The following is a 15,674-nucleotide window of genomic DNA, read 5'->3' on the forward strand; positions in this document are numbered from 1 at the left end:
CACTGTCAGAATATAGTGGTAACCTGTGTCAGCATAAGAACGCATGTCTACCAAGTCAGCCTGCCAGAGATCATTGAAACCACGTATTATTACTTTTCGTCGTGGAAAATTTCTTCTCGCAGGGACATGTAACTCTTGCACCAGCTAATTCTTTTCTTCACTCACGATTTTCCTTGATTCTCTTTTTACAACCTTTCCCCAAACACATATAATTTTTGTTTCTTTTCTTCAATCATGATTCTTTTTCTTGCGAAAGCAATCGATTATCATGAGTATAAAATGTATGATGCATCCTAAACATTCACTTTTTGGATCCATGATTAATCTTGCTGTTTGTTTGCAAAAGTTTTGCCTCAATCTCCTGTACTTTTTATTTATTCTCTCTTCAATTTTTTCCTCCAATTTAGCAAAACTGTGTTGCAAGAACTTTATATTCACAGCACATGTATTATTATCAGAATCAAAAGTCAAATTTACTATTTTTTTATAATTCTAATCCAGTGCTCTTTTAGTCTCATTTAATGTACCAATATTAAATTCTTTCCTTACTTTAAAACCACTACCAAATTTGTTAATTGGCATATTGACGTGTGGTACGCAACTAAAGAAAATGTTTATAAATTATACCTTTTATAGAATAAGATCCTCTTCACGCAACTCTTCTATTATTGACTGTATTTCATTATGGTGGTTTATATGAACTGCGGTGGTTGATGCAATTCAAAGTCGCAATCGATCAACTAATTCATTAGGATCGTTCCAATGAATATAGTTTGCAGGCTCATCAGTAACACGCATAAATCCACTACAAGCTATCACTCGTTGGGATGGTTCTTTATTGTAAATTAATGGTTGAATTATTTTCTTATACTTTGGACCCTTATTCCCTTGAACCTGTTGGTAACTATCATTTGCTCTTTTATATGATTTAGTTTGTTAAAGAATTTGCTTATATATGATCTTGTCATCAATGGTGTAGAGCTTTTTATCAGGCTCTTTCATGAAGATTAATTCAAAAAGACGTCTCGTACCATTATATCGCTTTTTATCAATTAAAATATCACCATCATGACTAAGATCAAATGTACATCTTTCTGTCACATATTGGTTCCTTTTATCTAATGTAACTCCGAAACCATGATTGATTTGATCTTTACTACCGAAAAGAAACAACTGCATATAATGACGTGCAATAAGTGGAAAAGATCTCCAATCTATGGAATGATTTATTTGTTTTTTAAGCAATCCTAAGGTTTCCTGTCTTGATGTTGAATGTGATGATGCAGACTCTTGTCCAGGCTCTGAATGTAATGATGCAGATTCTTGTCCAAACTGTAAATGTACTGATGTAGATTCTTGGATTAATTTCTTTGGTAATACTGATTTATCAAAAGTAGATTTTTCATCATTATCATCATAGATCATCAATGATTTATTTGTAAGAGTACCGTCATTGTTATGTAATTTCTTTTTTTCTTGATAATATACTCATTGGGGGTTGAAGTATGATAACGCTTCCGCTTCTTGTCATGATTTAGATCAATGTTTAAGTCATAAGATTCTTCATTGTTATTATCTGTTTGCATAACTAGTTTTTCAATGGATCAACTATTGGTTTAAAAGTTTCATTCAATCTAATTTCCAACATTGATCTTTCCGATTTCATTGCGCGATGTTTTTCACGAATCACCTCACTCGTTTCAGCAATCTTCTTAAGTAGTGACTTTTCACTCATTTTTTATTGTAAACTTAATTGTTTAACCAGTCAATGTACTACTTCAATCGATCTTTATAGCTGTTCAATCAACTAGTTTGGCAGTTCGACCGACCGGTGTAGCGGTTCAACCAACCGGTTCAGCAGTGCAACCGACCTGTTTAGCGGTTCACTCGAGTTGTTTAGCGATTCGATTGACCGGTTAACCGGTTCGACTTACCAGTTCAGCGGTTCAACCAAGCTGTTTAGCGGTTCGATCGAGCTGTTTAGCAGTTCACCCGACCGGTTCAGCGGTTCGACCGACCGGTTTAGCGGTTCAACCGACTTGTATAGCGGTTCAATCAAGCTGATTCGCGGTTCAACCGACCAGTTCAGCGGTTCAACCGACCTGTTCAGCGAATCAAACGACCTGTTTAGCGGCTCAATCGAGCTGTTCAGCGGTTCGAGCGATCAGTTCAACGGTTCACCTGACCGGTTTAGCGGTTCGACCGACCTGTTTAGTGGTTCACTCGAGTTATTTAACGATTCGACTGACCGGTTTACCGATCCAAGTGACCCGTTTATCTGTATAAACTGGTTTGCTTAATAATATAACCGGTCCGTTTGTATAATTAAAAGCTTTACACTGTTCAATGCTCTACGTTAAACTAACATTTTCCAGCATTGATATGATGCTATATGCTATTCGATGGTTGCATACTCATCGAAACCCTTCCGTTAACGACCATTTTGCATACCACTGTCCTTATCAATTACTAAAAATCCATAATCTTCCTGCCACCACTTTGAACTCAATTCACAAAATTTTTCAAATGTCATATCAGTGTTTACATGATCTTTGTAAACATGCTTCAAGTTAGTCCCATTCTGCTTAAAAATGATTAACATATTTGCATTGTCACGAATCAGATGTTTCGGGATCTTGGCATAGGTCTGACAAAAATAGAAGCAATCGATGCTCGAGTGCCGACCCATTGAAAAGTAGTCTCTTATATTGTCCTGCTTATCGCTTGCCACATCATTAAATATAAAGATTGAATTTGGTAATGCATCTGTCACATTTATAACCTCACTATTATTTGAAAATTGATGATAACCAATTTCCTCCATATCTGTCAATAGCTGTTCCAAGTAACGGTACTTCGGTTGCTGCAACGATTTCGAGTAAACGTACAGGTTGTCAAATCTTAAACCGTGAGGACTCTCAATAAGACTTAGCAATACGTTTGTTTTCCCACAATTTGAGGGTCCGCAAACTATACAGCGAATAGTTGATGGTAGCAAAGATCAATGACGTTTCATATCACTAACGGCGGCAGTGTGATAATCGGTATTAGAGATATTGATACTTAACGGGAATCCGTATACCGACATTATAGGGCGAAAACTATTTCGCATGCATTGTCGTCATTTCTTGACGGATTTGCATTTATGTAGACTTTTTGGAAACATATGAACATTATCTAGTAATGTACGTTAGGGGATTTTGCGATTTAATTGTTGTTTCTCAATAATGTTAATATATTTATTAAAACAAAAATTTTTTTTCATTTTTTGTTAATTTTCCGAACGTAACTTAGTAGATAAGCTTCTGGCATTTCCAAAAACCTGTAATAACTTTACAATCCGTCAACAAATAACGACGCTGCATGCGAAATAGTTTTCGCTCTGTAATGACGGTATACGGATTCCCGTTAATAGTTGCTTTACGAAATGCATTCTCGAACGACTGTGAGGTTAAATCGTAATTGCACGAGCTATTTATAGGCATGAAATCGGAGAATTCAATCAGTTTTCATTATGCCTGCATTTGTGTTGCATGTTACAATTTTGGAGGAGTTAAGCAGTGATCAATTGGAATACGTACCGAAAATTGTACTTTTAAAGTACTTTTCACACAGTGTTGACAGATATTGGAATAAAATACCCAAGCACATTCGTGCAGATCATGAGGTTCAAAAATATCGCTATTGTTTACAACGTTTGAATCTACCTAATACTACTCATGCGGATGGACTACCACCGTTGATAAAAGATTGTTATATACATGTCGTGCGTTGGATGCCCATGTGAAAAAAATATGTATAGGTTTTACAAAACTTATTCAAATTTTTACATGCATAAAATATTTATAATTTATGTTTGAATTTCGACATGCATAATTAATATATAAATTATACACAAGTTATACAAATTCTTGTAGAACATTCACATATAATGAAAAATGTGTATTAATTTCCAAAATTATTCATGTTGGTCGTTTTTCTATTCTCGGTTAGTTTGCATTGAAGGCTTCTTATAACCGACTGGTCATCAAGCACATGCCAACCATTTTTTTTGGCTTGGCGCTTTGCGAATGCTAAATTGAATAAAATCAAATGAATTAGCAGTTTAATTAGGCATCATACGTTTGAAACTTTTAAATTATATCCTACCTAAAATAGTATTTTTAGCAGTTTTGCACAAAGCCGTTATCTGACTACAATTTTTATTTTTTGGTTCTGTACCGCTCCAAGAACAGCTTCTCAGTGCTTCTGGTGTAAATACTAAATCCAGTAATGACCTGGCTAGTTTTGTATGGTTTTCGGATATTTCAATTGCATTCCGCAATTGAAACTTATTGACGTAAATACCGCTACCTGGCATTAATTCTTTTAGCTTAAAAAAAACCAATGAAAACATCAAAATTAAAATATATTATTAATTTATATAAACGTGTCTGTCTATAACGCGCTAGATCATAATCATCGATCTTTAAACATATAATAAATTTGAACTTTATCACTATCTTTAGTTGAATGTTTTAACATTGGAATCTCTTCATCTTTCGTAGTTTGATTGTCTCTGTCGATTATTTTAGAACGTTTTTGATAAACATTTTTAATAAACTCTTCTTCTTCTTCTTCTCCTGAAGAAGAATATAATATTATTCCTCGTTTTTCTATTGTTTTATCATTTTTATTAGGGAGTGGGAGCAGAGGACAAGTTTCTTCTCTCGTAGCAGTTTCAGCATTCTAATAAATCACCATTATTGATTGAATACGTATAAAATAAGCAATTATTAATATCAGAATAATAAGGTACGAATAATCCGCAAAATGCTATTACAGTTATATATGTACCCACAAAAAACAAGCTTTGCTTGTAAAAAAAGGACGGCAAGTACATAAGTCGTATCTAGCATGATTAATATATAGTAATATAAAATATTTTAATTAAAAAAAAGTAGTGAAATCCAAATGTTAGGCAAGTATAAATTTTTTCCATGGCGAAAATTGAAATTTAGAAAAAAGTAAATAGTAATACAAAAATTACTTGCCAGGCCCGTTGTATGCAATCGTATTAAATAGCCACATTTTTAACTTACGAGAAGATATGCTTATATTGCAAGATAGCAACTTACACATGAATATTACGGGCCCGGCAAGTAATTTTTGTATTACTATTTACTTTTTTCTAAATTTCAATTTTCGCCATGGAAAAAATTTATACTTGCCTAACATTTGGATTTCACTACTTTTTTTTAATTAAAATATTTTATATTACTATATATTAATCATACTAGATACGACTTATGTACTTGCCGTCCTTTTTTTACAAGCAAAGCTTGTTTTTTGTGGGATCTTATAACGTTTTGTAAGAATATAGGAATTAAAACTAAAAATTCTTTTAACTAATTCAATCTAATAAAACATTTTCCAATGTTCTCATCGTTCCATAATGCAAAGCTTCAATTCGAGATATTAATTTATTAATCTATTAAATATAATACAAAATATTACAATGATGAGTTCTTATCATAATTACACTTTTAGAGGCATTTAACATAGGATTCAATGACTGTTTGAGTTATATTTTTAACATCATATACCCAATATCACATTAAAGCCTTTCGCTTTCAAAAATTTGTTTCTAAATTTACCTTTAAATCCACTTTTTTCTTAGGTGTTACTCTCACTATCATCTTTGCATTATGGCTCTTTCCCTGGTAAACTAGTGACATTTATATATTCTTTTCATTAATATAAACTGTAAAATATATACCAGTTAATGCAATGGAAGTCTATGTTTTTTAGGTATACTGCTTTCAGTTTCTTGAAGTTACACACTGTATGTTCTATTACATGTGAAATATTGAAATTATGAATTCCTTTCATATTTACACATTTACATGATTTTATTATAATTTTCATCAACTATGTTATTTCTAATTCCAAAGTTGTATGCCCAAAATCACCTGCAGGCACTTCACTCTCAAGGATTTTCTTATAAATTAACTCTTATTTATCCATCACTTTTTTAGCTGTTAACCTCAACATCAACTTTGAAATATGACACTTTCTCCAGCACACTAGTGCCATTTATATTTTCCCTTCATTAGTATAAACTAGGAAATACACCAATTTATACAATGGATGCCTCTCTTTATTAAATATACAGCTTTCAGTTTCCTAATTTTATTCACCATATGCCTGATCACATGTAAAATATTGCAATCATGAATTCTTTTCATATTTACACATCTACATAAATTTATTATAATTTTCATCAACTATGTGATTTCTAATTCCAAAGTTGTATGCCTAAAATCACCTGCAAGCACTTCACTCTTAAGGATTTTCTTATAAATTAGCTCATATTTATCCATCATTTTCTTAGCTGTTACCGTCAATATCAACTTTGAATTATGGCACTTTCTCCAGCACACTAGTACCATTTATATTTTCCTTTCATTAATATAAACTAGGAAATACACCAATTTATACAATGGAAGCCACTCTTTTGTGGATATACTGCTTTCAGTTTCGCAAAGTTATTCACTGTAAATTCTATTGCATGGAAAATATTAATATGATGACTTCTTTTCATTGTTTCATTTCTAGATGACGTTATCATTAAAATTATGATTTAATTGACTTATATATTTCAAAGGGTTTATGCCCAAAATCACCTGCAAGCCTTTCGCTATTAAAAATTGGCTTCCAAATTAATTTTTTAATTTCTCCACCTTTTTCCTTAGGTTTAACTCTCAACATTAACTTTGTATTATGGCTCTTCCTATGGTAAACTGGAATCATTTCTGACTTCTTGTATTAAATATTACAGCTTAACCCTGCACAATGACACAATAAACATGTTATTGTAAATCAATCTGAAATAAAATCTCACTAAGTACCAAAAGATATATTACATATTATATTATAAAAATCAATGTTATTCTTATAAAAAATTAAATTTGAATAATTTTTTTGGTAATAATAATAATTTCTTTCTATTCTGATTGGGGAAGCGTAGGTAAATATATGGTTTTAATACTTTTTTATATTATAATTGAATATTAAATAACGATTAGAAAATATTTATCTGCTTTTCTTTAATCGTAGTAATAAGAAAGATTTATTGTCTCGTGGAAAATTGTTTCTATATATGATATAACCTATCGGACAGTTGAAATCCATATGAGTTTAAAGAAAAGAAAAATTTAAACATGAAATTTGTTATTGATTTCCATACCTGGATGTTTAGCATATGTTTAAACCTCATCCTTCTCTGTTTCATTTACAACCTTTGTTAATCTGCATTCTCCAATGACAGGGTATTTCCAAGAATTGTTATAGCATTTGGCACTGGTTGGCATCAAACTGCAAACTATGAAATAATGCCTATATATAACTTTGTTTTAATTAAACAAATTCTTTTTACAATGTACTTACTTTACATGAAAATGTTTATGTTTATAGCTATTGAGACACTCCCGTGTGTCTTAATTATGAGTGAATGTAACAAGATTATCCTTATCTGTTTTATCTGCAATAACCTGCATTTTTGAATAACAGGGTATTTCAATAACCTTTGAAGTACATCTGGAAAGAGAGACTCAACAAAGTAATTGTTATATTTTAATACATGCTTGAGCTGAATTAAAAAATAAATAAATAAACAATTAATTTTTAATTACATACATTTTAAGCGGTTGAATGAGTTACACATACTTTACCATGTGATAATGAACAATTGGCTTATCTTTTTCTTTCGCTAGTAAATTGACATATCATTGAGTCATCAACAGTTAATCACATTTCAAACTACTGTTTCCATTGCTCAACCAGTACTCCGTAGTTGCATTAAACCAAAGCTCTGTTTTCCAGCAACACATGGCAGCACTATCTTCATTATCTATTTTATTATAAAAAGTAGTAATATCCACTGGAACTGTAACTGATTCCTCTTTAACTATGGTAGTACTTTTTGGTGCTTGCATTTTTCCAAGAATTGTTATAGCATTTGGCACTGGTCTGGCATCAAATTGCAAACTATGAAAGGATACCTTGTATATAACTTTACGTTAATTAAACTAATTTTTTTCACAATGTACTTACTTTTCTTAAAAACGTTTATGTTAATTGTTGTTGAAACACTACCATGTGTGTTGGTTATGAGTGAACGTAACAACCTCATCCTTCTGTTTCATTTACAATTTTCGTTAATCTACATTTTTCAATAACAGGGTATTTCCAAGAATTGTTAGAGCATTTGGCACTGGTATGACTTCAAATCAGAGGTGCATACAAGGAAAATATTTTATTTATAACCTGAAATAAAATCCCACAAAGTACCACAAAATATTAAATTTTAATATATTTTACAATGTTGTGTTACTTATCTGATTCTCCATCAGACTCTTTCATGTATTTATTCCTTTAGTTTGTTTAATTATCTACACTTTGAATTATATCATACTATTTTATCCCAACAGAGTAATTTTGATTTTGACAGTTCTATCGAAATCGATCGAAATTTAGGGTTATGCCGGTATTGAATATAGCAGGTGAATATAGCAGCCAACTTCAGCCCGAGACATACAGATCAGCCCGAGACATACAGAGAAAAGGGAGAAGAATTTCAACTTCGGCATATATATAGCTAACAGAGTATGAGATCTCTGGATTGCGTGAACCGATTTTAATGTTTATGGGCTCAAATGAAAGCTCGTTCAAAACCATTTTAAGAAAAGCTTTGCTTAAATCATGATAGTGGATTATTCACAAAGAAAAATCGGTTTGAAAATTAGGACAGCCAAACTTGCTGTATAAGAGAGTAGTCCTCGACGGCCGTATATACATGTCATTATCTACTTTTTTCTGTACTTGCCGTCGAGATACTACCGTGTCTCTTGATACCATTGGAACGTCGTATTCTTCGTTACAAAATACTCTGTCTTCCAATTCTTTTACCGAGGAAATAATTAAAGTATTTACGTATTTCATCTCAAGCTTTTTATTTTCTAATGAAGCCAAAATTCTGGTAGAGTCACGATTCTATTATTATAATAAATAAATTAATATTATAAGATACTGCAATAAGACAGAATTAAAGATATATTCTATAGCACAACGTATACTTCCTGAATCTCTACAAAGCTTTCAGCATTATCAGAAATGTCTGAATCATATATGCATTCATCGGACGAAATAATAACATACGATGATCTTCTGCTATTATTAGGATCTTCCAAATCTTGCAATGCCTTAGAAGACTGCTGAATTAATTAAAGAAGAGAGCCAGGTTATTAATTTTTGCTATAGAAGAAAATGCTTTAATAAAAATTACTTTGTAATTATATAGTTAAAAATGACCCACATTACGTTAATCGCAATTCTTTTTAGAGCTTGCTAAAATATAATGAGAGTATTGTGAAAGTTATAATTAGTACAGTGAATGTGCTTCAGATTTCCTCGATATACTGTAATTGTCAATGGAATATAATATATCTAAAAATTTTTTTAAATTATTCTTACATATGCATCTGTATCTTGGTCTTTTGAGCTTTTTTCATTCATTTCTACCTCATGAATCAAATATTTAATTTTATGGAAGATAAGAATCAAATATATTAATATGTGTAGTATTTATCTCATAGCAAATATCAAATTACTTCAATAGCACATTCAAATGTATTTTGCAGCTGTACCAATTCCATTTTAATATTAAAATTTTCCTTTGGATATTCAGATCCTGGTACATCTATTATATCTTCTAATTTATTAATTATCTCCTTATCCGTCAATGATCACTTGTTCTACGATTACATATACGGTTGTTATTAGGCACTCGATATATAGTTACAAATTGGGGATAAGCGGGTATACAGAGAGATTTAAACATATATTGGGGACATTTGAACAATTTTAATTTTGTGAATATGCTAAAATTTTACATTATCAAACGACAGCTAAATAAAAGGGGCACCTGTTTGCTTTTTGCGTAGCAAAACTGTCTCGATCGCTTATCATATAGTTCATTTTCCGAAAAATTTTTAAATACTTAAATCTCTATCATTTTTAAATATTTTTCCTCCTGTGAATAAAGGTCTCTAATATTTTTACCTTACAATTTGCTTTCTCCTTGATCATTCTTGTTAGTTTTGGATTATTCTGTTTCTTAATTTTTATCACACTTAAGTTTTTTTTGAGTATTTTATCTTTTAAAGCCACAAGCTGCAACTCATCAGCTACATTATAATATAAACACACAACAATACGTTATAAATAAATTAAACTAACCTATAACTCTGAAGCTTATATAGCAATCAAGTAACACGGTAGTGTTACGCGGCAGATAATTAAAAAAATACGAGCCGCGCGACACTACTTACTTTTACCCGAAGATTGAACCAAACTATACCACTCGATTCTTCCGATGGATATATTTTCCGATCGGTTCATTTAATGAAAATTTTAATGAAACTTTCATTATATAAATCGATTATAAGCTTTCGAATGAGACTACAAACGTCTAAATCGGTACACTCAATGCTGAGATATCAAGATTGAGCAATTACGATCAGCTATTTTAGTTTCAGCTTTTCTTCTTCTTCCGACCGAAAATTGTTGTCTCGCTCGGAAGTCTCACTCTTTCACAATAGAAGCCTATCAACGACATCTTCTGTCCTTCTCCACCACTCTTCCGATAAGGTCCGAATGTGTTCGTGCTATAGGTGTGAAACAGATTCCAATATGGCCGCAACGCAGGCGCGACGTATATGTAGTATCCATCGAAGTGTTCGTTTTGTTAGTATGATTCGCACGTGAGTTTTCCACGTGAATTCATAGTTAAAATTTGGATGCATCAATTATATGGCAGTGATCCAGAAAACAATTAGATAAGTATTGTTTGTTAGAACAAATATTTAAATATTTGAGCAATGTTACTTTGTGATTTCTTTGTTTTATAGGTTACAAAAAATAGAGTGACTAATAGAAAACCACCCACGTAGCACCGAAACATCATAATGATGTGAATATAACGTGGACGTCAGATTAATAACGTTACTTTTCATATTGAAAATCACATCGAAAGCACGTCATATTGACGCTTAATGCCCGCTACATGTACGTAACATAAGTAACGTTATATGTATAACGTTATTTTGACGTGGTCACAGTGATGTGATAATGACGTTTCAATCACATCGTTGAGATAGCGTGTTTAGCAATACGTGAATAAGACGTCATTTAATATTACATTTATATAGTTTATTACTTCTCGGGTGTAGAAATAATAACAAATATTAACTAAATAATGCTTTTTTTATTTTTAACATAACTAGTTACAATTTATAACGTTTACGGCTTATATACCGAAATACTTATTCTAAACATATATATATGTATATATATATATATATATATATATATATATGTATGTCAAACGATGAGTGCAGGGACATTTATTATTGTGTACATTTAATCGTTGAAATTAGTATACATATCATATGTATACACGTTTTCGCTAATGTATACTCGATATTTTAATCAAAAATTAAAATATGATGAATATAATAGTTATTGTAGTATACAAGGACATTTGTTTATATACAAATGTCGATTATCAATAATTTATACCCAATATGGAAAACAGTTTAATGCTATTAAAAGAAAATTAAATAAATTATACGTAAAACTATTTAAAACCAAGGTTAGACAAATACTGTTTTTGGAATCAAAGATTTGAATGAATAATATACTATTCATATATGATGCCTTTTTAATATTTGTGAAGGTTAATTAAGTTATTTTTAATGACATTTTAAGTTCTCATTTCCAAAAGAGATTAATGACCTTCAATGTTTACTGAAAATATAGTTCAGAATACTCAATTTGTAACTCTACCAATTTTTTGGAGCTGTGTGTTTGAATCTTATATTTAAACCCTCAAATTTTTCGCTAATTGAGATTATTTTAATCGATATGGAGAATATTGAAACAAATATAAATAACTTCTTACAAAACAATCATACAACTAACAATTTAAGGAATTAATTATACTCTAAGTCTAGAAAAATTAGTAAATTTTTTGATGACACCAAATATTTCATTTAAAGTTTGTGCTATTCCCAAATTTTTAAAATGCATCATTTAATTTGATTACCGATAACTAGCATTTTAAAGTCATCTTTTTATTTTATCTTGCTTGTTATTTTTTACTATTAAGGATTAAAGAATGCGTATGAATATTATACACATATTCTTTCCTCTTTTTAATATGTGTTGAAAACAAGTAATACATTCACACTTATTCTTGAATTAGACTATAGTACATATAAATATGAGAAAATAAAATAACCAATAACACGGGAAGTTATGAGCTTCTTATAATTGATTGGAGTTTTATATAAGTCGAACAAGTTTCTTTGTGTGTTTCATAAAATTTCATTTCCCTTAGTTAAAACCAATATTTATTATATATCACTAAATATGAAACAGTAAAGATTCAGTCATTAAGGCAGCCACGAAATTTGTGAGATATTCTGGGTATTGTCAAACATTATAAATTAAGTGAATTTTTTAATTTTATTTATAATAAAGAAATGGCTCTCTCTTCTATACTTGAAACTTAGGTAGTTTACTATTCAAAGAAAATTTTAAATAAAAATATATCACCCACGGAACAAAAATTGATTTAATAACTCATGCATGGAACAAGCTTAATAGAATAAATTACTTCATTTGCAAAAATATCTGTTTAAATTAAAAAAGTAATATATCATCTAAATCTTTTTGTTTCAATTCAAACAGTCATTTTATCAAATGAAATAAATCATTTTACGTGGTCTAATCCGGGCATGAGTGAGTTATTTAAATCAAATGATTCTTTTTTTCCATAACTGCTTACAAATAAATGATTACAATATGGCAATTTACTCGTAAAAACAAATCTTTATATATCTTAAAACGTATGGTTTTTCGAATATAGATGCCATTTACCGAACATTTTCAAGACAAGCAAAAGGTACGGTAATAACTAATATATCATAAATATGTCTTTGTACCATGCGTTCTGGCATCTAATAATTTGCGATAATAACTAAAATTCGATATGCTTATTATTCAAAAATAGATAGTTAACACAGTTTAACTTTCATTTAAAAAATGGAACTTATCTATCCACATAATACATATGATCCTAAAGTCATCTTTCACTAATGTATTCTGCATGGAAAAATTTTGAGGAGAAAGGGTTCGCTATTTACTTTTTAAAATAAACTAAAAATCTGTGTTTTTTGTCCCCAAAAAAAAATTAAATGGTCAAATGAAAGCTCAACCATACATTAACTATTTATTATTTAATAGTATTCATATCGAATCTTAATTAGTTTTACAAATTATTAGATGCTAGAACGCATAATACAAAGACATATTGAAGTTTTATCGAATATTTCCAGGACAATCAAAAGGTACTGGCATTGACCGATCTATCGCGAATATGTCTTTGTACCATGCGTTCTGGCATCTAATAATTTGCGATAATAACTAAAATTCGATATGCTTATTATTCAAAAATAGATAGGTAACATAGTTTAACTTTCATTTAAAAATGGAACTTATCTATCCACATAATACATATGATCCTAAAGTCATCTTTCACTAATGTGTTCTGCATGGAAAAATTTTGAGGAGAAAGGGTTCGCTATTTACTTTTTGAAATAAGCTCAAAATCTGTGTTTTTTGTCCCCCAAAAAAAATCAAAATGGTCAAATGAAAGCTCAACCATACATTAACTATTTATTATTTAATAGTATTCATATCGAATCTTAATTAGTTTTACAAATTATTAGATGCTAGAACGCATAATACAAAGACATATTGAAGTTTTATCGAATATTTCCAGGACAATCAAAAGGTACTGGCATTGACCGATCTATCGTGAATATGTCTTTGTACCATGCGTTCTGGCATCTAATAATTTGCGATAATAACTAAAATTCGATATGCTTATTATTCAAAAATAGATAGGTAACATAGTTTAACTTTCATTTAAAAAATGGAACTTATCTATCCACATAATACATATGATCCTAAAGTCATCTTTCACTAATGTGTTCTGCATGGAAAAATTTTGAGGAGAAAGGGTTCGCTATTTACTTTTTGAAATAAGCTCAAAATCTGTGTTTTTTGTCCCCCAAAAAAAATCAAAATGGTCAAATGAAAGCTCAACCATACATTAACTATTTATTATTTAATAGTATTCATATCGAATCTTAATTAGTTTTACAAATTATTAGATGCTAGAACGCATAATACAAAGACATATTGAAGTTTTATCGAATATTTCCAGGACATGCAAAAGGTACTGGCAATGACCGATCTATCGTGAAAATGTCTTTGTACCATGCGTTTTGGCATCTAATAATTTGCGATAATAACTAAAATTCGATATGCTTATTATTCAAAAATAGATAGGTAACATAGTTTAACTTTCATTTAAAAAATTGAACTTATCTATGCACATAATACATATGATCCTAAAATCATCTTTCACTAATGTGTTCTGCATGGAAAAATTTTGAGGAGAAAGGGTTCGCTATTTACTTATTGAAATAAACTCAAAATATGTGTTTTTTGTCCCCCCAAAAAAAATCAAAATGGTCAAATGAAAGCTCAACCATACATTAACTATTTATTATTTAATAGTATTCATATCGAATCTTAATTAGTTTTACAAATTATTAGATGCTAGAACGCATAATACAAAGACATATTGAAGTTTTATCGAATATTTCCAGGACAATCAAAAGGTACTGGCAATGACCGATCTATCGTGAATATGGCTTTGTACCATGCGTTCTGGCATCTAATAATTTGGGATACTAACTACGATTCCATGTGCTTATTATTAATCAATAAGTGGATATATATAACGAATTTTGGAACTTTTATTTAACAGTTAAAATTATTTTCCTGTAAAGCAAGCATCGTTTTAAAGTCGTCATTAATCATAGGGTGGGTTCACGGAGACGTTGTTGGCGCTATTTGGCGATGCTGCCCAGAGAATATTGCCTAGTATGTGTATGCAGTAGTATTGATAGCGCTCCGTGAACGCGCCCATAGTGCTGTATTAGTGACTTTACTCAATGATATGTTATGATTGGTCAATTTTAAAAGGTAGGAATGGTTTAACCCAATCATTTCAATTTCATAGCAGGTAATGTGTCGTCCGAAATAACCACAGGTTAACTTGTATATTGGCATTATTGAATTCGATTTTTTCAATATAAAGCGGTTAGAGACTGTTGGCGGTTGGGAAAATTTGATGTCCTTCTTATTTCGCTGCAACTACCTGGTACGATTAAGTCGGGCACGGCTACTTGTTGTCTAATTGCAGTTTCAAAAGATTTTGTGATAATTGTAAAAGTAAGTGAGGTAGAAACTTCTCTCCATAAAAGTAAGTATCAAAATTTGGGTTATATTATTGTCATCGAATTTAATCTTGCATTTATAAATATGTTTAATTCAATGTTCGACAAATTTTTATGAATTCCCTTATATATTAAAATGAAAAACTGATATTTTTAGTCACAGACTGGTTTATATAACAATTTATTTAAAATGTTATCTTGACTATTTTTGACCTATTTAACCATCTCATGATAATTTTATATAAATATAGAAAGATTTAC

The sequence above is a fragment of the Prorops nasuta genome, unplaced genomic scaffold (assembly GCF_024137725.1).
Source record: "Prorops nasuta isolate Cenicafe-Biocafe unplaced genomic scaffold, Cenicafe_Pnas_1.2 PNAS00007, whole genome shotgun sequence".
Taxonomy (NCBI): domain Eukaryota; kingdom Metazoa; phylum Arthropoda; class Insecta; order Hymenoptera; family Bethylidae; genus Prorops; species Prorops nasuta.